The 25941-nt window shown below is 38.0% G+C and overlaps 1 long non-coding RNA gene across 1 annotated transcript in view; it reads right to left on the bottom strand.

The window, feature by feature from the left end:
• Positions 1-23932, bottom strand: part of LOC136854650 (uncharacterized) — a 58214-nt gene extending 34282 nt beyond the window's left edge. Inside the window, exons 1-2 of the long non-coding RNA XR_010857754.1 lie at positions 23796-23932; positions 12313-12479 (exon numbers count right to left, since the gene is read on the bottom strand). This is a non-coding gene — a long non-coding RNA (uncharacterized lncRNA). The remainder of the gene's footprint in view (positions 1-12312; positions 12480-23795) is intronic.
• Between the last annotated feature and the right edge of the window lie 2009 nt (positions 23933-25941).

The raw sequence follows: 25941 nt of genomic DNA, 5'->3' as shown, positions 1-25941 counted from the left end.
TTATGGTAATGACATTGAAATAGAAAAGTTGCTAGCATTTGAAGACAATGCTTGCCATTTCCTTATTAGGTAAGAGAGCTATTGCAGGTAATTACTGCCTCTGGTTGGTGCTCATCTTAACCTGTAGTGGTGTGGCAGTATAACCGTAGAGTGCCTCTATTTAGGTGGGAACTTTACAGCGAAGGATATGTCCAATGGCTAGCGAAACATCAGTAAGTGCCCTTGCCCTGGGTGCAGTACCACAATAAAAACAACCAGACAATGCTTTCAACTACACTGAAAACATCACAACCCATTCACTGAGACTGAGACTGATGGGTACTCCAGGTACACTGTACCCCCTGGCTCCCAGAAATTCGACACCCTACTTTAAGGTAGAATTAATAGGAGAAAAGAGAGATTCCTTTACTTCCTCACCCAATACCACGCCAGCCAATGATAATGGCCCCAAGGCACTACTGTACAATTTTCAAAAATTGTTTCAGCTTCTTTGAAGTAGTGAGATGCAAAGATCAGTTCGCATTTCCGGTAGGTCGACTGCAGAATGGAAGTGAGTGAAATGTGTGCCTGAAAACTAATGAGGTAGAGACTGTCCTGACGTCATGAGCTTTCACTATAAAAGTAAGCAAAAAGCCCTCCTGAATCTGAGAGTGTGCCTCAGAAATTAAGTCACTGACAAAGAAGGACAAAGCATTCTTAGTTGGAGGGTAAGACGGGTTCTTGACAAAGCACCAGAGGTTACTGGATGGACCTGTTCAGGTACAGTAAACCCCCCATCTTCACAGGGATGTGTATCACACCCCCCCACAAATAGCTAAACCCCACAAATACTTAGAACCCTTCTAAAAACACTTAGAACTGCCTATTTTGATAGTTCAAACACACACAAAAAAAACTAAAAATGCTTATACAGGTATTATCCTACTTACGATGGGGTTAGGTTCCAAAAAACCCATCGTTTGATGGAAAAAACGTATCTCGAATATAGCCTAGCCTACACTAGGGTATTCAGTACCATGTATACATATATGGCAGTCTAGCCTACACTAAAAAGTATACACTACATACATGGTATAGTAATTATTAATATCAGCTAATTCTGGAGGTTAATGCAGAGTGACTTATGATAATTCAATACGAAGAGAAACTGAATAACAAACAAGAATTAGCTTAGCCTACTCTATGGTATATCGTATAAATATATGATAGCCTAGCCAACATTATACTATACTCTATATTCACATATCGTATTATACAAGTATCAACATAACGAATATGGGTCTTTTCCATGGATCTTTTAAAATGTTATACCTTAAGTCACTGCATCCAATACTACAGGCAGTCCCCGGTTAATGGGGGGCTTGGTTAACAGCGATCCGGTTTTATGGGGCTTGTCTAGCGCCGAAAATCAGCAATTTTTGGCGCCGAAAATCACCGATTTCCACTTATCGGTGCCGATAATTGGGTATTGGCGCCGATACATACCTAACAGAGGTGCCGATAACCCCCGAAAATCGCTGAAAAGGTGCCGAAATCGCCGATTTTCGGTTAGCTGTGATTTTCGGTTATCATCACACCCTCAGAAACGGAACCCCGCCAATAACCGGGGACTGCCTGTATTGTATATATTCTTATATTGCTTTTGTGTTATAAACTGTGATCATAGCGATCAATGTTTTGGTTTGGAAATCGTTTACATGGTGTTTATTTCTCTGTATTTAACTCAGTTCAGAGTGCTTTTCTGGCTTCTAGTTAGTGTAAATGAATCTCTAGATACTTTATTTATATGGGGCAAGGTTATTTTTCGTTATACAAAGTGTTTTTCAGTCGAAATATAACTTAAATACGTCTCGTTGTGAAATTAATTTAGCTACTTTTTCGTTAATAGATGAGTCGATGACATTGGCCGTTTGAGGGCGATCGTTTGTATAGAATAAATCAAGATTTCGTTCACTATTTTCACTTGATTTCATCATAATATGAACTTCACATATTTACCATTTATCGGCATAAAAATAGCAGTAATGTGTTCTTTCATGCCCAGTAGTTTTGATTAAAATTCTTTCTCTCCAATTTTAATTACAGTCAATTTTCATCCATGTTGCTGATCCATGATAATTATAGTCATTAGCAGCTTGAACATTGTTTTCTCAGCCTCAGCTACAACTTGCAGCTTAAATTTAGAAGTACATTTCCTTGCTGATCTTTTATCCATACCAAATAAGGGTATAATGTAAAAATATATCAGTCCTAGTCATTTGTACTATAACCTAGGGTAATTGTGCATTACTGTACGATAGTTGAAATACTGTACAAGCAAAACGGCTGTTGTTATCCGATTCGGTGATAAGCAAAACAACAGGTTCTCGGTCGGTTGTTTAAGGCTGTGCTGTATGCATTTACACATGAGTATAACATTACTAACAATACTTTTATCATTCTCTTTTACTTTTTTAACTAGAAGATGGGATAAAGAGATGGAGGAAAAGAAGTTGGTCTATCTTGCTGCCTGCGCCCGCGGGAAATTAAAAAATATTTTATAAGTATTGTCGCACCGGTATTAATTGCTTGCCCCATTGCAAAATCGAATTATTGTCAGGTGAATTATCGTAACTCGAGCAATACCTAACTATTTTAATACTTTTATCACAATAAGTGCATTTAGTCATGAAAATGAGATGAAAATAGAGTAATTAGTGAAAACTACCATGAAAAATACTGTGAATGGGAGAATTTTCAGCAAATAATGCGTATATATGTTCCACAGAGAAATCCACGAATAGGCGAGTCTGCGAATTGTGAGACACGAATACAGGGGTTTACTGTAATACCTTAAAGCCCTAGCAAGACAAAGAACTCTCTCTTCTTCCTCAGAGCTAAGGTATCCATTAAGACATTAAGGGAGAAAGAACGGGGCCAGGGCTTGGAAGGGTCCTCATTCTTGGCTAAAAATCCAAGGGTAAAGAAGCAAACTGCACTGCCTTGTGAAAAAATTTGCCCTTTATCAATGTCTTGGAACTTGCTAATATGTTAGCAGTAGCCAAGGCCACGAGGAAGAGAGTCTTCTGAGTAAGGTTTCTCCAAGAAGAGGAACGAAGAGGTTGAAAAGTGAGACCTGTCAACTACTTCAACACTGTTACACCCAGGTTCCAGGAGACTGGATCTTCCTTTCCTGCTTAGATGTATCAAAAGACATGACAAGTTCATTAAGATATGGGATTGACGCAAGATTCAGGACCCGTGTTTAAACACTGAGCTAAACACAGCTCGAAACCCCTTAATGGTGGAGGACGAGAGGTTCCTAGATCTCGGATAAAGAAGGAAATCCGCAATTGGGTTACAGATGTCTCAGAAGAAGAGATGTTGAGTGTGAGACACCAGCTTCGGAAAATTGCCCACTTAGCCTGGAAGATGCGGCTAGCAAGTCGACACTTGCATCTTGCAATAGCCTCTGCAGAGCATCTTGAAAACCCTTACGCTCTGACAAGCTTCCAGACAGTCTGAAGCCTGTCAGGACAAGAACGGACAACCCTTTGGCATCTCTTAAAGTGAGGTGGTCTGAGTTTTTAGGGGAGGATAACTCGGAAAGTCCACCCACAACTGTAGCAGGTCCTGGAACCATTCTTTTATGACCAGAACGGGGCTAAGAGAATCAACGTAACAGTGCGATGAGCCAAAGACTTGTTCAGCACTTCCCTGACCATGTTGAAGGGTGGAAAGGCGTAGCCCAAGAGCTCAGAGGATGAAAGGCTTTCCTTCTGACTTGATTACTGGGTTTATGGGAAATGTGTAGGTGTCTCGCTGTGTTTCCCTGTCCCAGTTGGCCTAGAGGAAGAATTGCAAAACTTCTTGAGAAAAGTTGCCTAACTTGACGAACGTCTTGATGGACGACATAGTCTCCAGTAGGCTCATCCACTGATGGGCCGAGCAAGACAAAGGGGCTACAAACTTGTGGACTGTCTGAAGGCAGCTGCTGATTCTCTTGGCAAACGGAAAAACCCGAAAAGTCCTAGAGTTGAGACTCATCCCCAAATGAAGGAACTCTTGCGATGGGGCCAACTGGGACTTCTGAAGATAAATGATAATTCCCAGTTCCTGAGAGAGAGAGATGTACAAGTCGTCCAGATACAGACTGATGTTAATGCCTAATAAGTAAAGTCACTTGCTACAGGAGCGAAGAATCGAGTGAACACTTGAGGTGCCCTAGAGAGGCTGTAGCAAAGAGCCCAAAACTGGAGAATTACCTGGAGCTAGGTACTCCAAGAGGTCACAGGCATTTAGATGCTGATGTAGGGTGCCTGAGAGAGTGTCCTGGAAGATGAACCTTAGATAATTCCTGGGGTCCAGATGGAAGGGGAAGTGGAAGCATGCATCCTGCATATCCAAAGTTGTCGACCAATAGCCCTGGTGAATGGATGAAAGGACTGGTCTCCCAACCCCGAAGATTTGGGGACCACAAACAGATGGTAGTAGAAGTCATCTGAGTTGATGCCCTCAACTTCTTCTATGACTCTCTTTCGAAGGAGAGATGAGACCTCCTCCAAAAGGGCTGAATGTTTTCCTGAGCCTCTTGAGTAGGTCGTCAAAACAAAGGGAGAAGGGACAAAAGGAGGGCTCTCCATGAACGTAATGGAGAAGCCCTCCCACGGAACCTTGACAATCCACTGTTCTGTCCCTCTGATACTCCACTTCTCCCAAAAACTCAAGAAGACTGGCTCCCACTTGTGCATGGAAGACTTCTCCCTCACTTCTTGGGCAAGGTCTTGAACTCCTCTTGATACATGCCATCTGTTGCCCATGCCAGAGAGTCCAGGCCCTGAGAACAAAAAAGAGGAAGGCAATGGTTCCTTGAGGTGGCAAACAGGTCCAATGTCGGCCTGCCCATAGTATTGCAAGAGTCCAATAGATCAAGGGATCCAAGGTCCATTCGGTGGGAAGGACCTACTACTTGACAGCTCAGCTCGTCCTTCAGAATTTAGCTGGCCCTGAAAAAATCGAGTGACTAGACTCACTCGATTTGATCTGTCCAGAGTAGAAGGTTTCTTGCTGTCGGGTAGAGAGAGAAAAAGAGCGAGAGCAGCCTCACTTCGTAAATACATTAGGGCTGTGGTACTGTCTGAATGGACTGCCACTGTGTTGCTGTGAACTAGGGTCAAGAAGCATTGAGGCCCTAAGTGAATAGCTTTCAGCTCTCTGACGTTGACGCGAAGGTTCTGTTCCTCCCGAGACCAAGTCCCAGAAACTTTCCAGTCAAGAAGTGGTCATTGGAGCGGGTCCTAGACTGGACTTGGGCTTACTCCTGCGAGAGGGATGTTGCTGGAGAGGAGACACCATCTTAGAAACAAATGCGGACGAATCCTTGGGGAGTTTGGAGCACTGCGCCAGAAAATCCTAAGTCGAGAAGGTGGATTAAAAACAGGAAGGCTAGAAACAGGAGAAACAAGGGCAGGAAGGGGGGAAGAAGGAATAGCAGAGCTATCTTCTAACCTAGGCTAGGGTAGAATTCTAGGCTAAGGGAAGCTCATTTCTCAGCTCAAGAGGTCGCTTTCCTTTCTATCCCTCTCAAACTTATCTAGTTGAGATTAAGTACCTTGAACTCTTGCTAACAATAACATTTAGCACAAGTTTCTCCCTACTATATTTCTGCCCCCGTAGATTTACTGCAAATTATATGAGAATCATATGAAGATTGATTAATCTGGTTTGCAACTTTCACTACAATAGCGAAAATAGGTGAACTTGAATCAGACAAAATAATAACCAAATAACTAGAAAAAAAGATCCTGAAAGTATTAAAGCTTGAAAGCTACTCAAAAAAGCAATAATACTGTACTTCACCGAAATCCAGCCATACAACCGGAACTCAGTAAACAAAAGCTGCAGCAAACTCCCGATGTTACTTGAGAGCAGGGAGAAAAGAATGAGGTTTTCTGCTAAGTTGCTTCCAATACAGTACTCCCTTTGGCGGGTGGGGCTTGTCACCTACACAAAACTATCAAATTGCTACCGCAATTTTTTACATAAAGGCTCCTGCACGAGTTAGGACTATAGCTATATAATTACTTGGTAAGTTACTTTTATGAAAAAACAATGTTATATAAATGGATTTTTTAAAACTTTTTGTTACAGGAGTGCACAAAAAAAAAAAGGTCTGTAGATGTTCAGTACTACCAAAACTATTGCAACCCTGCTAAATCCATGTTTCTTAACAGTACCAACCTAAAATCTTGTTTTTAACAAGGTAGGTTTAGCAACCTGAATGATAATTAAATTGTAAACACAGAGATGCCGTAAATACAATACAGTATACAATATAAATAAACAAACAGAGAATTATGAATTCACTTATATTTTCACTCTGGAGTTTCATTATGGTAAATTTGAATTTAATTAGATTTCTATTCGAATTGTAGTAAGCTTGTCACTTGCCTCTACACAGCAGCGAACGTAACTGTCTTTGTTAACCCTTCAGGGATGGGCTAAATATTATTACAGTATAAACACATCCCATGACCGGGCAAACTTTAAGGCTGGCCAATTTAAGAAAAAACATAACAATGGAAAAAGGAAGATATGTAAATGCACTTGGTATAAGAGAAAAAAATTATAAAAAATTTTCCCTACCTTCCATGGAAAGTTGAAAGTGACTATTTACAACCCTGTGTGGGGCCTCTTTAACAAGACACTCGTAAAAATATCCTAATTTTACCAAGTTATAAATGTTTCTAATAATTTATTTCATTTTGTAAAATTATAATTACAGCTCACACAACATCATAACAGATAAAAACTAAAATCAGTAACAAATTCTGAGTATATTTGTTGTAAAATATTTACAGACATGCAGAGATGCAGTAACTTTTTGTGAGGTATACATGTTTTTCTGATACTTCTTTGCAAAATTACAATTATAACTGACATACTATCATAAAAGATAAGAAATAAAACCAACAGGAATCCCTGGGTATATTTATGAGCGAAAAATAAAGACTTCATGGGATTGAGAGGGACAAGACATTTCCCAAACGAGTCTCAAGACACACTAATATCCCCTCTGTCCTGTGCGGAGCTACACAGTTGCCATAAGTCATTTATCAACCACTGAAATGCTCTGAACATCTTAATATATATATATATAATATATATATATATATATATATATATATATATATATATATATATATATATATATATATATATATATATATATATATATATATATATATATATATATATATATATATATATATATATATATATATATATATATATATATATATATATATATATATATATATATATATATATATATATATATATATATATATATATATATATATTATATATATATATATATTATATATATATATATATATATATATATATATATATATATATATATATATATATATATATATATATATATATATATATATATATATATATATATATATATATATATATATATATATATATATATATATATATATATATATATATATATATATATATATATATATATATATATATATATATATATATATATATATATATATATATATATATATATATATATATATATATATATATATATATATATATATTAGGTTCCAGAACTAAGGTTAGGTTCACAATATATTAATTTTTGTGTAAGTTTGGCACGGTCTTTAAAAATGATAGTAAATGCTTATTTCTAAGTTTAAACACTAAATATGACCCTAATCATGCTATCAAATTATCAAGTTAACTTTTAAATGATATTAAAGTTACTGTAATTTCATTTAAAAGTTAGCTTAATACATTACCCTAAAAAAAACAAATAAATGTACAGTACATAAAAATAGAGAGTTGGAAGAGAATTTCTGTCTCACTCCCCTTCCGACAGATCTATTTTTAGAAGTCTTCTCAACCTCTTTTTAATAACTTCTTTATTCTGCATCTCTTTCCTTTTGTTCTGAAATGCCTTTTCATGAACAAACAAGTGTTTTTTATTTTGATTAATACGACTCTTAGTTATTATGTGTCTATGTTTTAGAACGTATTTGCCACACTAGCGCATTTACACTTCTTAGATGGTACAGGTAAAATTAGATCAATTTAAACTATCTACTGTACAGGTAAAGATGTACAGAGAAACAATAAGCTGTAAAAATGTGTGAATGCTAACTATGAGAGAGAGAGAGAGAGAGAGAGAGAGAGAGAGAGAGAGAGAGAGAGAGAGAGAGAGAGAGAGAGTTATTCTTACATTAGATATCAAAAGATGGAAATTCAGTATTAAACTAACTTTTATATGAAATTAAAGTTACTGTAATTTCATTTAAAAGTTAGCCTAATACATTACCTTAAAAAAAGAAATAAATGGTTGACATAAAAATATGGGAGGGTGTGAAGATCAGTATCCTATTCTCTCCCCCCATTCCACCGATCTATTTTTAGAAGTCTTCTCAACCTCGTTTTTCAAAACTTCTTTATTCTGCCTCTTTCTCTTTGTTCTGAAATGCTATATGTCTCTATATTTTAGAAGGGCACATTTACAGTTTGTAAATGGTACTGGTAAAATCAGATCAATTTAAAATTATCTACTGTACAGTTAAAGACATACAGAGAAACAGCAATAATGACGTGAGCTAACTACGAGAGAGAGAGAGAGAGAGAGAGAGAGAGAGAGAGAGAGAGAGAGAGAGAGAGAGAGAGAGAGAGAGAGAGAGAGAGAGAGAGAAATTACATAAGAAATCTTTGACCCGCTAATCAGCAACACTCCCCCTTCTTGTCATGTTAAATCAACATGTCTGACAGCTTTTTGCCTTTGAGCTTCCTACAGAAGAGAAGGGAAAGATATTTGTTTGTTTAAGATACGTATCACATACGAATATTGTAATAACGGTTATATTATTATTATTATATATTATTTAATCTTATTAATATATGAAAATTAGTACTTATTATTAGGTAAAAAATTTATTTATCATGCAAAACAAACAAACATACATGTGCCATAAAAATTCAAGAGAGAGAGAGAGAGAGAGAGAGAGAGAGAGAGAGAGAGAGAGAGAGAGAGAGAGAGAGAGAGAGAGAGAGAGAGAGAGAGAGAGAAATTATTACTTTTATTATTTAATGTTATTTAATTTACGCATAAAAGCTTGAAAACTTATAATTTACATAAAAAAATTAAACAAACACTTTTGCAGGGTTTCTCAGTATTTGTGTGTCTGTGAAAAACTCATGAATGACAATTAGTTAGGTTCCAATGAAAAGTTTGCGTGTCTGTGAATTCGCTCAACTTGAATCGCTCAAGTTCGAGGTATTAATGATTGTGTCTATATATATATATATATATATATATATATATATATATATATATATATATATATATATATATATATATATATATATATATATATATATATATATATACATATATATTACCACAGGTGAAAAATAAGAAAGAAGGGTGTAGGTCTGACCGGTTTTGACTTTATTTCAAGCCATTTGAAGGACTGATACAAAGTGTGAGAAGTCACAAATATATATACTACAAGAACAGTACTGACGAACATACACAACCGTTAAAGACTCCATATCCCCACTCAGGCCGGTGTCGAGGCAGGAGTGGCCTTTAAAACTCATTTGGCCACTCCTACCTCGGCGGCCTGAGTGGGGATATGGAGTCTTTAACGGTTGTGTATGTTAATCAGTACTGTTCTTGTAGTATATATATTTGTGACTTCACACTTTGTATCAGTCCTTCACAATGGCTTTGAAATAAAGTAAATCAGACCTACACACCCCAATTATTTTTCACCTGTGTAATGTGTGATAAATGAATCACGTGCAAAAGTGATAATAATCATATATATATATATATATATATATATATATATATATATATATATATATATATATATATATATATATATATATATATATATATATATATATATACACACATACAGGCAGTCCCCAATTATTGCCGTTAACCGGGGGATTGCCTGGGTGCTGTTCTGAGTGTGATAACAACCGAAAATTGGCGATTTTTGGTTATCAGCGTCTCTGTCAGGTATGTATCGGTGTCAGTGCCCAATCACCAGTGCAGATAAGTGGAAATCGGCAATTTTTGGTGTTGAAAATTGCCAATTTTTGTTGCTAGACAAGCGCCGTAAAACTGGATCACCGATAACTGAGCCATGTTAACCGGGATTGCCTGTATGTGTGTGTGTGTCTGTAATTTTATATATATATATATATATATATATATATATATATATATATATATATATATATATATATATATATATATATATATATATATATATATATATATATATATATATATATATATATATACATATATGTATATATATATATATATATATATATATATATATATATATATATATATATATATAATATATATATATATATATATATATATATATATATATATATATATATATATAATATATATATATATATATATATATATATATATAGTATATATATATATATATATATATATATATATTATATATATATATATATATATATATATATAGTAAAACCCCTGTATTCACAGTCTCATGATTTGTGGACTCACCTATTTGTGTATTTCTCTATGGAACATATGTATGCATTATTCACTGAAAATTCGCACGTTCACGGTGTTTTTCGCTGAGAAATATTGACTGATTACTGTATTTTCATCTCATTTTCATGACTAAATGCACTTTCTGTGATAAAACTATTAAAATACTCAGGTAGTGCTCTAGTTACGATAATTTGATTTTGCAATGGGGTAAGCAATTAATACTGATATGACCATATTTATAAAATATTTTTAAATTTCGTGTGGGCGCAGACAACAGTGTACAATCAGAGAGCGAGAGAGACCAAATTACAACAGACCACCTTCTTTTGCTCCATGTCTTTATCCCATCTTCTAGTTAAAAAGGTAAAAGAGAATGATAAAAGTATTGTTAGTAATGTTATACTCTTACGTAAATGCATACAGTATTACAATTATTGATACTTTCTTGTTCTATCTTTTTATTCAGTTATGTTTGTTGTTCAGGATTTTGAAACTAGCAATAATTTTAGTAGTAATGGCAGGGGGGGGTGGTAGTGGTACCACCTACTCATCTGTCACCAAGTTTCCTTTGGTAAACAAGAACAAGTGGAATGACAGTCAAAACCCATGTAGAGCAACAAAGTCTTAACCCTAAGGGACAATCAAGCGTGAAAATCTTCCAAAATCCTACCGAGAGATAAGTCCAACAGCTACAGAGAGACATTTTCACTATCCAGGGCAAGGAAAAAGTGATGGTTGACAGTTTAGAGTGTGGGTGCTACCCCAAAACCCTCCACATATCTGCCCTTACTTAACTACTTTAACAAGCTGTAACATCAGAATTAGTGTAAGTTAAGGAACATCCATGAGAAGACAAAATTTGTATTCATGCTGGAATATACTGCATGTAGGCTTGCCTTGCAGATAAATTATACAGTACAGTATATGATTTTGTATACCTATACACTAGATATGTAATAAACAGTGACAAGAACAGGAATTTTGGGTTAAACATGTTTCTCAATCCCTAACCCCCTTGTATGCCAAGGGATACAGCATTTGTACTATGAATACAGTGGAGCAGGGTGGTGAAAACCCCACCAGTCAGAAACAGAGCCAATTGTCAAAAAGTCCATGATCTTATGATGTGTATTTTTTTGCTTAAGGTAAAGGTAACAGATGATAAAACACAAGTCATAGTTGAGATTAAAGAGAAATAAATGGAATGACAAAATCTAGGAATACATGGCTTCTTGATGACAAACTTGACATAGAGTAAGTGAGGCTCCTCGCTGCCTGCAACCCAGCAGCCACAGGAGCACGTGTGGTGCTTCTATTGGCCTAGCAGAGCATCTGCCTTCGGATCAGTAATGAGGTGTATTGGATTCAGGCCATGAATATGGGTTAATGTAAATACTGAGTTCATTATAAAAAAAGAAAGATTTCTTGGTCTAGTTACCTTCCCATAAGATAACGTTGCAACTGTTCCAAGAATAAAACACTGTACATTGTTCATCAAAGTTAAATCTCATAACTTGTTCCTTGCAAATTATCTCACTTTGTTGAGTATTCTCTACCAAGTTATCGCTATTACGGTAAACTGATTCAATGAAGTATATTATAGATGTATTAAAAATCTGGCATTAATTTCGCTAATATACAATGCCCATAGGATGTAACATTTTGACAACCTCAAGGAAAGCCTATACTGGTTTCCATAATCACTCAAAATTTTACAGAAAACTTACCGTACTAGATATCCAAAGATGGTGTTCAATCAGGCTGAATCAGGAGTTACTTTAATAATGAATGATTATTACCATGACTAAATTTATTGGCATAGGACAGATCTGCAGCAGTCATTAATCAGTCCTTTATTTTCTATAGTCTGCTGAATGCTCACAGATACTGATACCTGAAAGATGAAACAATTTGTCATTAACACCCCCTGAAAGCCATGAATAAGAATTTAAAAAAATGTCAGTACCTTGCAAAATAAAGGAAAAGCCCAGTTTTCAGCACCTTGAGCAAAAACAAAGCTCATTCTATCAGCTACTCTATATACAAATTACAATACATTTCATTTACTATCTGAACAAAACATTTTAAATTTTTCATGTAATTTCCCAATTAGCTAACATATGGGAGAGATCTTACTACTATGCCAATGTATGTTTGTGTCTGTTGTAATTAAAACAGAGAAACACTTACACAACACTTTTCCCCATGGTATCAAATATTCATTAACTTCATGTTTATCTAATGTAATGTACTGTATTCAAGTACTCTACCGAGTTGAAATTACCATGAATACTGCAGTTTTGAGACTATAAAATCTAAGTGTGTTCTACATGAACTTGGGACACCAAGCTCACCTGAGCCCTCATACCATTCATTAACCATGCTGATAAATACTGTAATGAGTCAGACATCTTGATGAAGTGACTGTGGGTCTCATGGGGACACCAACTTCAAGTATTACAGGAGGGCCATCTATAAAGGGCATGGTTGGCAGCTTAGGGGAGAATATGTCAAGATTTGCTTGTCATTTTGAAATAATAACATCCCTGTTGATAATTTTTCAAATATACAAATTAAACAGCGTGTCAAAGATTTTTTAATTTTGATGAAAATATATACAAACTGACACTTAGATTTGCAATGGAACCCTCTGTTTTCCCTACAGTAGCAAATTACATACATATACAGGTTTTTTTTAGGAAGAGCTAATACAGTATTACCTACCACATAACATAAATATAACTTATGATGGAAACAGTACAGTACATGGATGAGTGTTTTCTCTTACTGTAATTGGAGGAAGATTTCCTTAGTTTTTCCTATATGCCTTAAACTTGAAAGAAATGCTCATAAAATCCCCACTGGAAAAAATAGTGAGGTGAAGAAAACACAATCTGATGGAAAAGTATCTGTGGTAATGCCATGAGGGCATCTCCCATGGGTAGAATGACTGTAACTGGAGGCTGAACAGGCATACATTTTTGAAAACTAAAGTGTACTCTAAAGCCCTATATGCATTGTTTTTCAAACCATAGAGCTAATACATTATGTCTTTTACTTAGTGTTATGAGGTAAACCTCGCACATGCCATCTCATCTCCAAGACGTAGAGTAAGACACAATATAAGAATATTTCACGTTCTATTAAAATAATGTCTATTGTTTTAATTTAAACAGTAAAAGGTTAGTTGTGGGCAAGATTCACCCCTACTGACTCCTCTTACCACTACCCTTCTGGGCAAGCCTTTAATCCCATAGACCTTGATTTCAGGTGCTGCCCTGTCTGAGATACTAATGACGCCTCAGTCAAAAGAGAAAGTGACTCCATGTGACCGGCGCCATCTTGAACACACAGGCCAGATGCCCATACCCCACGTGCGACCCGCCGACATACAGTGCCACCTACAAAGAGTGGGGTCATAATCTCCCGACACTATATAAGGGCATCATCACATGGGCAGATTGTCCTTAGAAGAGCTTTGAGCTTAGAAGATGCTGGAACTTGACTAGGACACTGTCCCAGGAGCTGCCCCCTTTTACTGTCCCACATGGCTGTCAAGAACCCTTAGTAACTTTTGTAGTGGGCCCCTTTCACACTACCCTCCATTTGCTGGCAGCCTCGAAGATGAGGAATCCATCTCCCAACAAAGGTAATGTACCAGAGTCAAGGTTCTTATGTCAGTCATGTCCCTGTAAATCTCTCCCTATTTTTCCATTTCCTTTCCTTTCATAGTGTGATATACCTACAGCAAGACCTGTATTGCTTTTATTTTGGTGTTATGCTAATTTACAAATCAGTGACAAAGTGTAACGTAATTGTGTAAAATTACAGTTATCGGAATCGAGTCCTTGTCTAAGCACCTAAGTAACTACATGTGCTCTCGATTGCAGATAGGAGTAAGCCTGTTGTGGACCTGTTACCTACTTGTGTGTGCAGTGGCATAACCAATGCTCTTCTCCCCTGCGGTGCACCCTTTGAAGTGGGCCCCCTTGAATTTCTTCAGAGAATTAACCATTTGTTTGTAAATCTTATTACTGTATATGGCAGGACTTTATCTCTGTCCTTATTTACACTTCCATTCTTCTGATATGTGTGTTTTTCTAATGTAAATATAATTAAGTGAAACTTTAGTGTTTACGTAATAACTTCCCCCTTTGAAGAAGGCCCTCACCCTTTTGTCGCTACACAAGCACTAAAAAGCCAGATCGCTGATAATCAGGGGACTGCCTATACCATGCCAGCCACGGCCAATGGACCTAACGTAATGTACTGCAAATATTATAGATTGTCTTTACATTGGGCAAATAATGGGAGGTGAACTGATTTTGACTTTCAGTAAGTTGATTGGAGAATCGTAGAGAGCAACAAGTTCTTCTTAAAAACCAACCAAGTGGTGACTGATCTACTCTCATGAGCTTTGACTTTCAGGAAGATTGTCTTCTTGACTCTTTGAGTGTAAATCGGCATACCACTCTTTAAAAAGAAGGCCAAGGCATTCTTAGACAATAGTTGTTAGGGGTTCTTCACTGAACACCATAGATTCTGAGGACCTCTAATCCCTTTGGTCCCCTCCAATTAGTACTTAAGTGCTCTAACTGGACAAAGAGCTCTCTCCTGGTCTGCTGGTCCAAGGATATTTAACAAACTCTTGATCGTGAACAAACGAGGCCAGGGGGTGGACAGGGTTTCGTTCTTTGCCAGGAATCCAAGTGTGAATGAGCAGACTGCATCTCCCTGCAAAAAGCCCACTAGCTCACAGAAGGCACGTAATTTGCTGATCCTCTTTGCCGTAGCTAAACTTAAAAGAGAGTCTTCCTGGTTAAATTTCTCAGCGATGAGTGAAGGGACTCAAATGGAGGGCCGGAGAGCCATTTGAGGATGACTACTAGATTCGGGCAGCTGACATAGACTTCTCTTGCTTGGAAGTGTCTAAGAACTTAATTAGATCGCTTGTCTTGATGAGCAGACAAATCGAGACCTCTATTTCTAAACACAGAGTTCATCATAGACCTATAACCTCTGATTGTAGAAGTGGCCAAGCGTAGAGAGGACCTGAAAAACATTAAAAAATCAGCAATCTGTGCTAAAGAGGTTTAGAAGATGATACGCCATGTCTTCGGCACCAGTCACAAAAGACTGTCCGCTTCGCCTGGTAGAGATTAGCGGAAGACTGACGTCTGCACTTGGTGACAGCTTCTGCAGCTTTTCTTGAAAAGCCCTTCGCTCTGACAAGCTCCCTGACAGGCTGGAGCCTGTCAGAGCGACAGCAGATAGGCTTTGATGGAAGCGATGGAAGTGATGCTACTTTAGAAGGCTTCTCTTCTGAGGCAGAAGTCTGGGGAAGTCTGTTAGGAGACCGAGGAGGTCCGGGAACCACTCTTTCAGTGGCCAAACGGAGTTACAAGCATCATGGATGTGTTGGTGTGAGCCATGAACTTGTTTAAGATGTCTCTCACCATGCTGAACAGTGGGAAGGCGTAGGCATCCAAGTCCGACCAGGCTTGGAGCATGGCATCTGTCACCCATGCCATAGGGTCCAGGGCTGGGGAACAGTAAATGGGGAGCCAATGATACCTCGACGGCAAACAGGTCAAGCAACGGCTTTCCCCACCGTTTCCACTGGTTGATGTACACCTGCGAATTCAGTGCCCATTCCGTTGGTAGGACGTGTCTGCAGCAACTTACCTCGTCCACAAGAATGTTTAACTTGCCCTGGATGAAACAAGTTATTATCCTGGTTTGGTTGTTCTCTGTCTGGAGAAGAAGATACTTGGCCACTTTGTAAAGGGAGAAGGAGTGAGTCCCTCCCTGATTTCTGATGTAGGCCAATGCGGTCGTGTTGTCTGAATGGACTATGATTGGCTTGCTGCATGTTGTTGTTGCAAAATGCTGAAGGGCCAAGTGAATTGCCTTCAGTTCCCTTACATTTATATGTGGTCTCTTTTCTTCTAATGACCATGCCCTGGAAATCTCCATGTCGTTTAACAGAGCCCCCCAACCCAGATCCAGACGCGTCTGAGTACAGCGTTAGGTCGGGGCTCAGTGGTTGCAGTGACTTTCCTACTAAAAACCTCTCCTCTGAAAGCCACCACCATAGGTCCTCCTTGATCTCGGGAGTGATGTGGAACAAGAAGGAGTCTGGGAGAGTTTTCCTTTGCCAACTGGCCTTTAGGAAGAATTGCAGGACTCTTGTGTGTAACCTTCCTAAAGGCACGAACTTCTCGATGGACAAGAGAATGCCCAGCAGACTCATCCACTTGTTGGCTGTGCATGACGGGCGAGACATGAAGTTCCTTACTTTCTCCAGGCAGTCCTGAATCCTTTTGTAGGATGGAAAAGTCCGAAAAGTCAGAGCATCAACCTCATCCCAAATAGAGAATCAATTACGTCAGAGCAACATGGGTGAAGTCTTGTGGAGGGGCCAAGCGGAGAGCCCTGAACTGAAGGACCCTGCCCTGGAATACGAACCACAGATACTTTCTGGAGTCCAGATATACTGGGACATGGGAGTACACATCCTCCATGTCAATCATTAACTTCCAGTCTCCCTGATGAATGGCTGACAGGACTGAACGGTTCATTTCCATTTTGAACTTCATGGTCTGCACAAAAAGTTCAAAGCACTGACGTCCAGAACAGGTCTCCAACCTCCCAATGCCCTGGGGATGACAAACAAGATGGTTGAAAAACCTTCTGTGCTTATGTCTTCGATCACCTCCACAGCTCTTTTCCTGAGTAGTGACAATACCATACAGTATAGAGAAGTAAAGAGAGGACACTCGTGCCTCCCCTTTGTAACTGCGGGTGATAATTGGAGTTGGAAGATGTAAACAACATGACAGGGACACAGTTCTGTGCTGCAGTTAATTGCTGTAATTCAAGAAAGAAAAGGCCTGAGTTATAATTTTTCGATTCTCCAATGACAAGGAAAGGTGAGTGATATGAGATATGTTGATGGTAATTCTCTAAGTTCCTTTGATCAAAGAGTATAATGTACTCTAAACTCTCAGCTTTGGGTGTTTCATTCACCATGTTTTGTCTAGACACTACAATGGTTACTGAGTGTTGTTGTAGTGAATCAGGCATTCTCTTACTACTCAAGCTATTTCATATAGCAGTGTTTATTTTTTTAATTGGGTTTCCCCGGAAATTCTCAGTCATAATCACTCAGATTTCATTGTGTAAGATTCATCACAAGGTTTGTAGAGAATGCAGGACAAAGCTTCAAAGTGCTCTTGATCCACACAACCCTGTTCATGTTTTCCTTTCAAAGAAGACATGGTAACATATTAGGAGAGGAGCTAATTGTGCCAAGTACAGTCCTTTACAACATGATTACTCAGATGGAAAATGAGTATAGAAAGATGGTTTCTGATGTTTACTCCATAAGCAGAGTTCACAACAGACTTGTGACGGGCTTGGAGGAGAAGATGCAGGGAAAGTTTTTAGCTTGTTCTGTGTGCAACTCAGGTTCTTCATTGCCAACCTCTTTATACGCATTCACCTTCATCACACTTTAAAAGATGCAAACAAAAGTCTTTTAGCTGCAGGTCGAAAGAACCGAAAACTTGTGAAGTTCAGTCATCTGTAATACTGTACTGAAAATGTATACTTGCAGTGCAGGGCCCAGATGTACTAAACATACTTGTGATGTCTTAAGTTATGATGGTGTTCGTATCCTCATTTTTCTGGCTTTCCTTGTGATAATATTCCTGCATTCCATTTAATTTCTGAAAATAATATGGTTAGAAACATTTGTATTTGTCAACAGTCGCAGAAAAAATGTTCGAAAAAAGTTTATTATGATCTGGTATGTGACTATATAATGTTAAAAAAAAGTTCAAAAAAAAAAAAGTTTAGAAAATGTAATGTAACGAACAAAAACTTAATTTTACACCCTTGTAAATATTAATGCATCCTGGCCCAGTATAATAAAAAAATGATATCAATTTCAGTATGATAAAATAAAGATATCAATTTACAACATAGGAGTTTCAGTTTGTTTATAGTTTGGCCTGATATATAGCCTACTATAAATCTATTTATTTATTTAATTATTTATATATTTCCTTTTCTACATAATTTTCAACCTTTTGAATGAAACCTGGTTTAGCACCAGTAGTTATAGATAGAGGATAAGCTGTATGTATTTACTCATATTTTTTTCAATAGAATATTTAAATAATCAATCAAGATTAGTGCACTGCTATATAAATAATAATAAAAGCTCAGAAGATAGAGTTACAACCCACAAAAGTGCTAACATTCGTCTTAAACATTAGTGTGGTGTACACCAGCACAAATGAATGCTATCAGAGTTTATGTGCTCACCATCGGATGGTGACGCCGGTCCCAAAGTTACAGTTTTCCCATAAGGACTCGGGCGACTGTCCACTCTTTACTTCTCTATACTCTTTGATGATACTTCTTCCTTCAGGGCCTAAAAACCTCTCTGAGCCTTTCGAATAGGCTGTTAAGTTGACAAGTGAGGACATCAAAGGAGGTTTTTCCCTGAACGGGATGGCGTAGCCCTTTGTAGGACTTTTACTACCTAGGGTTCTGCATTTCTGGCTTCCCAGAAATGGAGAAGCCTGGCTCCTACAGGGACAAGGAGGACCAGAACCTCACTTGTGAGAGGCTGGTTTGGTGGACGACTTCTTGGCTGGTTGGACTGATCACAGACTTGAGCATGGGCGGGGCTGAAACTTGGCTCTTCCTCCTTGAAAGGGCTGCTGCTGCAACAGGGAGACATTTCTCATGCTGATTGAGACCGAAAGGCACGGGTTGGTTCATTGGTGACTGCATCAAAAGGTCCTGTAAGTCCGACGTGATCTGCTCTATTGTAGCTCTCGGGAATAAAGCTGACTGATCTAAAGGTGCGAACAGGAGAGTAGATTTCCGAGGGGGAGTGATACCTTTCATAGTAAAGGTGCACCACAGTTCCTTTTCTTAAGGACTCCCATGGAGAATAAGGTATTCAGCTACTGGGAGCCATCCCTGATGGCCTTATCCGCAAATGAGAGTGCTCCCAACCAATCTGCAGCAAAGTTCTCTTGAAGTGTACAGTACTGCAATCTTCTATTTTCTTGGCTAACACTCCTGACTGTCAAGTCCAAGATGATGAATACTTTAAAGATGTCTTTCCCGAAACGGTCTAGCTCCAAGGACGTGAACATGATCTCAGCGGAGTTAAAAGCTGATCTCTCCACTGAGTCAACAAGGCTGGAGAAGTCCCCTGGGAGGAAGCAGAAACTCCCAGAGAAGAAGCTTCCCCAGTGTAGTACGGAAAGTACCTGCTTGGAGACAGGTGGGAGGGAGGTGTGCTGAAAACTGCCTTACCAAGCTCCCTCTTCTCCACTAACCAACTGTCAATGCCCGCTAAAGCCTTCCTAGAGGATGAGGAGAGGACCATCTTTGGTAGCCTGGAGGCCTCTACCGGCTGTCTCATCATGAAGGCTGAACCAGGCGATGAAGGGGCCCTTGGAAAGAAGTACTGTACACCATTCATGTCCAGAGATCTCAAGGCCCATCTCTCTCAGAATAGAGTCACAAAAAGTCACACTACCCCCTATCACCCCATTGGCAACGGACAGGTATAAAGGATCAACAGCACCATAAGGAAGGCAATCCAGTTTGCCTTCAACCATGCAACCTGCCTGACCAGCACTGGAACTGTTACTTAATGATGTGTTGTACTCCATTAGATCCCTCTTGTCCCCATCTACAAATGTCACACCACACAAAAGCTTCTTTGAATTTCCACATTGCTCATCTTCAGGAAGATCTCTGCCTTCTTATCTCATGAAGCCAGGACCAATACTATTGGGAAGTTTTGTCTGAACAAGTAAGAATGAGCCACTAGTGGATCAAGTTGCCCTCCTGGATGTGAACCTGACATACACCAACATTAGACATTCACCAACATTAGACATTCAGTTCTTGATTTGGTCCCATGTCCTGAGGGATGGGTCAACTACCTCACCACTACTACTACCACTGAAGATCAGGAACCCTTGCCCCAGCTAGCACAGGAGGCAGAGGACCCAGCACTTCACCTAAAAGCCGAGAAGAGGGAGGTTGTAACTCCTCCTGCAGTATGGAGATCAACTCGCATATCAAAAGGCTTCAAAGCAACATGGGTAGGATTGATTAATCATGAGTTTTGTGCTTAAGTTAACTGCTGTATTGTACAATACTGGTATTTTGTTTTAATGCTCCACTGTCACTATCTTCCAACAATTGTCATTATCTTACAACATATAACCTTCTTTTGAAAGTGGTCTTTTCATCTAGAAAGGAAGACTGTAGACTACAGAAAAGTGTATATTATGCAGTACAGGTGAAATTATTTTAGAGATTTACTGAGATGATAAGAGATTTACTGTCTTTTATGTTTTCACTGTTATCGCTGTGGGGCTGGTACTAAACACGGCACTCTGCTGAGCTTTCACCATGTTTGGTACCATTATTTCTGTAGATTTCTCATATCACCTCACCTGTACTAAATTATATACACAATTTTTTATATTGTTTAACCAAAAAATTAAATTAATAAACGATATCTTCTTGTGGCCATCTCTTTTACATTTCAGTGACATCACTCCAGGTTTCTATAATGTTGGGGCCACAGCTATGTCATATATCTGTCACACTTCTAGCACTTGGCTAGCACTCCTACTTTCTTTATGTTCCATACTTACAGGTTTCTCCTAACAAGGAGCATACATTACCTTTTGTTTTTTCTTCGTAATACTCATTTCCTTGAAATAATTTTCTATGTACCATTTTACTGGGTATTTATACTCCTTAAAAGTACTTACTGAACCTTTTTTACTTCTGATTATAGCCTAGCATTGGTCTATTAAAAATTTTGTTTCCTTTATCCATTAGGCTACAGCCTTGGCTAAGCATTGCTGACTTAACCCACAAGGTGTGGCGCATCACTAAAGTCGACGCTTTATATGCTGTGTAAGGACGACGTTGATATTACTGATGATTTTTTTTCAAATATTGTGGTATATTTAGTCCATACCCTTAGCTCTGTTTGAGTGATGTCAACAGTCTAACCAGCCATTCAGCTCACTACTGAACATAAAAGATGCCAGATTTCTCTTAATCATAGGTATAAAAATAGCAAAATTGTAAACCTTCTGTCAGCCCAGGGGGTGGGACCAGGGAGGCTTTTGTGTCCTGAAGTTGAGCAATGATCAAAGGTTTTTATAAATCTTTGTTTATTTTGTGAACTTTGGAGATAATGGCTTTTGACGATGATGTTTATTCATTTTCATCAAATAGTGAGATTGAGATAGATAATTACAATGACAGTGACGACAGTAATATTGGTTTTAAAGTTAGTGTGCATAGGATAGTTAACATTTACACACATATACACCCATTCAACCAATTAATAACTGTTGTGTATATTTTGTACTTTTATAGGTGTTTCTTGAATAGCTAAGGAGTAAGGTTGTCAAGAAAAAATTTGAAATTGTCTCAGAAAATACTGCACGAAGCATTCCAAAACTAAAAAGTGGCTTTTAAACAAATGTTTTCTTTCCAAAAAATATTCTTTTTAAATATAAGATTTTAAAAGTATCTTATATTTTATTTTTTATTATTAATCTGTGACACAAGGCAATTACAACCATGTATAACATTAGGTGATAAGTTAAAAAATGAGCAAGAAAATATTGGTTCCATTACTGAAGTTGCAAATGCATAGTACTGCTGTCGCCCTTAAGTGGCATCCCCCTAGCATCTCTTGGGTTAACAGGCTTAGAGATAATTGTAGTTTTAAATTTGCTCTTGGCCACTGCAAGGGTACTGTCAAACGTGTCCCAAAATTCTAAAGTAATGTTCTGGTTCAGGCCCTAGATAAACACTGACTTTTAGCATTACTTTTTCTGCTTTGAATGCATTTCAAGGCTGCCACTGGAATTAGCCTGCCCCTAGCTTGATAACTCTTGTTGGTTTGCTTCCCCTACCTTACAACTCCACATTTCATTTAGCTAGTTAGTCTAGACCAACATTGCCTAAATTGTTGGAACATAGAATGGTAAAACTACGCAACAGCTCTGCACAAACTATTACCTTGGAAATTGATTTTTCATATACTTTTAGCATTGCTGATGAAGGAGGTGACGTTGTTTATTGTCAGTCAATTATTATTGACCTCATATCTCTACCCCACATGGTTGGGGACCCTTTGGGAATGCGGGGATTTGGGTGGGGGAAATAGTTGGGAGAAAGACCGGCCTGCCATGTTGTTTTTATGGAATGGTTCTGCGCATGCGCAAGTCATTAGGGAGCTATGTGTTCAAGAGGGTACTGGCTAAGGATATCTGTTATTAAAGGAACCATACTAACTTAACGTACCCTAACCCAACCTAACCTAGTAGGCCGTGTTGCTTAGCTGGGGAGGTTCTGCCCCTCAGACCCCTCGGTGAAGGAAATTCCACTTTTTACTAAAAACTCCTCTATAACACCGTGCATGCGTGATAGCATTCCAGGATGCCCAGCGCACAATAACATATCAGTTCTCAGGTTAATTACAGTCAACCGACAAAAAATAACAGTAAATTCTTGATAAGCAACCAAAATACTATATGACAAATCAATTTCCAAAGTAATACCCTATGCGGAGCTGTTACGTAGTTCTACCTATAGAATAAAGTATTTATGGCAAAGGCCAAGCACTGGGACCTATGAGGTCATTAAGTACTGAAAGGGAAATTGAGAGTAAAAAGGTTTGAAAGGAAAAAAAACCTCTCAGTTGCACTATGATACAAGTGTTAGGAGAGGGTGGATAGCAAGAGGGAAGAGAGAGTATGAATGGAGGTTCTGTAAAAGGAATGAAAGGGGTTGCATCTAGGGGCCGAAGGGACGCTGCAAAGAACCCAAAGTAATGCCTACAGTGCACAGCGTGAGGTGCACTGACAGCATTAGCCTACCCACCCTACGGGCGTCTAAACTGTTGCACTATGCTACTTTAAAACCAGTGTCTGTAGAAGTGGGTCATGCATTTTATGACAGATTCAAAAATATTTCGTTTAAACGTCAAAATCTTTACAGCAGGCAGGCTACAGAAGCTAAACTAATCCCTCGTCTCAAAATGTCCTGGCCTTCAGTACGGTAAGATAGGTAGAGCGAACCTTCATTTACCATAAATTTGCTACAATTCCACTATGACATTCGTATCATTTACTCTTACCCTGTTTGGAAGTGATCAGCAGACGTGGCAGGAAACGTCAAACACTCAAATTTGAATAAGCCATCACAAAAACGACTATTTCACTGAGACCTTCTGAACTTCTTGTTTACTATCTGGCAACACAACAGAGCCAATACAAGCCGACAGAGCGCAGCTCACAGACAGCCTTCACGCAGACACGGCGATCAGATGGACCCATTTCATAAAAACCATATCTCATAAACATCACATTTTTCTAGTTGCAATTGCAAATAAATTTCACAAGTTGGAACACTGGGCGTAAGACAATGCAGAGTAGTTTAGATAAATATTTTAGGGAGGGTCTTGATTGCTGAAAGACATTATTCCGGGGAAAGGTATGCGTACGAGTATACAGTGGAAAGAGAAGACGGTGAGGAAATTTTTCGCTGTCATACGTTAGTTCAAGATAGATGGAAGAGAAAGTTGATGGCGAGAGATTTGATCATTCTTTACTGAAAGGAAAAGTTACAACAGATATGAATAAAAGTGAAAGATACAGGGGTAGAAAATGAAGAATATGTAAACTGAGTGTTATTGTTAGGTCATACGGACATCGAGTGACGTGAGGAAATAAAAGGTTCTGCTGCTAGAAATATCTCAAGACCACCAAATCTTCATTTGGTAAATTGGTCAGTTATGTCTTTGCTAGGGTTGTACAACTCATAGAACTGTCATGCCCGTTCATATATTCAATGATTAGGAAAGGTGGTAACAGAAGTTGTACATGTGACCGATTACTTAAGTGGAAATATTTGTGGTACTGTACTGCAATTCCCTGATCGCGGGTAGTATTTTGATGGACTGCCGTTGGGTTTTAGCCTTGTTGTGGCAAATTTCCCTTCCAAATTATCCTCTCTCAATTGCTGTTAAACTTTTACAAAAAAAAAAAACTTCAAATTCAAATGCGGAGGTATCATTTGACAAAGAGGCTCCTTTCCTGTAAAATCAGCTCTTTCCACACTTTCAAGATCTTCATTTCACCAGGAACACAAATAGTCTAAGCCATCACTTAACAGTGTTATTGACAGTGAACTTACTGTAGCAGTCGTTAAGCTCGGATTTAACTTCGATTAAAGAGATATCATGAAGGATTTCGGTGTGAAATTTAGAAATCGGTAAGTAATTCTTCAACTGAGTTCATCAGAATCATCTTACATTATTCAAGTACTGTAGGCTCCTTCATGGAGGGAGAAAGTGTTCGACATTCGCCTAGGAGGGAAGCTATCACGAAAAAAAGACAATCCCATGAAAGGCAATGAACCAGCTCATAATCCATATTTGCCATAATTATAATATTATTCACTGAATAAAATCGGATGCATATAGTCAAATACTATAAAATAAAATGGAAGAAGTTAGAAGAGATTGTGAGAACCCACCAACATAGTGAGGAAATATGATAATCTTTTTAACGATCACCAGATCAAAAAGGATTTTTTTAAAACCCTCTAGTAGTCATTTTAAATGTGTTAGCCATACATTTCCAAATACTTGTTTTCCATAAAACTGCATCAATCGCTATGTAGGTGTTAGTCCAGAATCTACAGCTTATTGACGATAACAATGTTTTTCATTTCTCATCTAACCAAATCTATAACCAACTCTAACCATTAGAAAGAATGGTTGTTTAGCTATATTTCGATTGGCTACAAGTATTCTTTATATCAAATTTGACACATTGTATGAAATAGAATCAATGAAAATACACAGCAAAATTACTTTTCTTTCTTAAAATCTGCGAAAAATTATTTTTTTTTTTTTGGCCAAAACCGACTCGTAAACGTTTAATCAGCCCTCTCAGTAGAACAGATGATGTTTTGAACTGTGTAGAAAAATCTTTGTTTATTAGCCAACTCAATTAAAACGGTCCTCACAAAAAAGTAAATGATACACAGAAGCTGTAAGAAATAATACGTAAATATTACAAACAGTCAAGTGTACAAGTCCAACTCTTTTAGTTTTATCATTACCCTATAGAAACACATAATAATTAACATTCGACATGGGGCATTCAGTCGTGTTTATTCTCAAGAATAACTAATATTAGAACTTGAATCTGATTGTCATAGGCTTAAGTTGGGGCCGGTCGCTCATGGATACACTTTACATTTCCTTCATCAAAATA

The sequence above is a fragment of the Macrobrachium rosenbergii genome, chromosome 29, assembly GCF_040412425.1.
Source record: "Macrobrachium rosenbergii isolate ZJJX-2024 chromosome 29, ASM4041242v1, whole genome shotgun sequence".
In the NCBI taxonomy this organism is placed as follows: Eukaryota; Metazoa; Arthropoda; class Malacostraca; order Decapoda; family Palaemonidae; genus Macrobrachium; species Macrobrachium rosenbergii.
The sequence above is the reverse complement of the archived record's forward strand: the minus strand, read 5'-3'. Positions and strand labels throughout refer to the sequence as shown.